Consider the following 596-nt stretch of genomic DNA (forward strand, 5'->3'; position numbering starts at 1 on the left):
TAGAAAAGGCAGAGTCACTAGTCCCAAGGCTAGAAGTGGGACCATGGGCTGAATAAAGGGTCAGCTCAATTTGCTCATAGACGATCTTGGGATAGTGCAGCACCCTCTACCTGCTATAAGGGCAATGAATGCATCACCTCCTCACCACCTGTGTCCTTGTGAATAGCTGGAAGCCTAATGTTTCTTACAGCATGGCACATCTGGCCACAGTGCTAGCCTGTCATGGTCTAGGCCTACTATGTAACTGAGCACCACAATGCCCCAAAAAGGGGCTAGTCAAAATAAGGACTAGGAGGGCTTCTCACCACTTAAAAAAGTCACAGGCAGATGACAGACTCAATATAAGGAATAAAAACAAAACAATTTTAATATTTTACCAACATCAGAGTAGAACAATGGGAGATACAACCAGATCTTAAAGTCAAAACATCTTCCTCCCACCCCGCCCTTCTTTCTGGTCTCAGCTTTGTTCCCAATTTCTTCACCTCCACCTGCCCCATGCCCTGAGGCTCAAGGGGATGGGAGTGGGGGTTGCAGTCGGTTTGTGCCATGTGGTCCTCAGACCTGGGAGGACTCTGCCCAGCCTCTCTCCCCGC

The sequence above is a fragment of the Mesitornis unicolor genome, unplaced genomic scaffold (assembly GCF_000695765.1).
Source record: "Mesitornis unicolor isolate BGI_N332 unplaced genomic scaffold, ASM69576v1 scaffold1492, whole genome shotgun sequence".
Taxonomy (NCBI): domain Eukaryota; kingdom Metazoa; phylum Chordata; class Aves; order Mesitornithiformes; family Mesitornithidae; genus Mesitornis; species Mesitornis unicolor.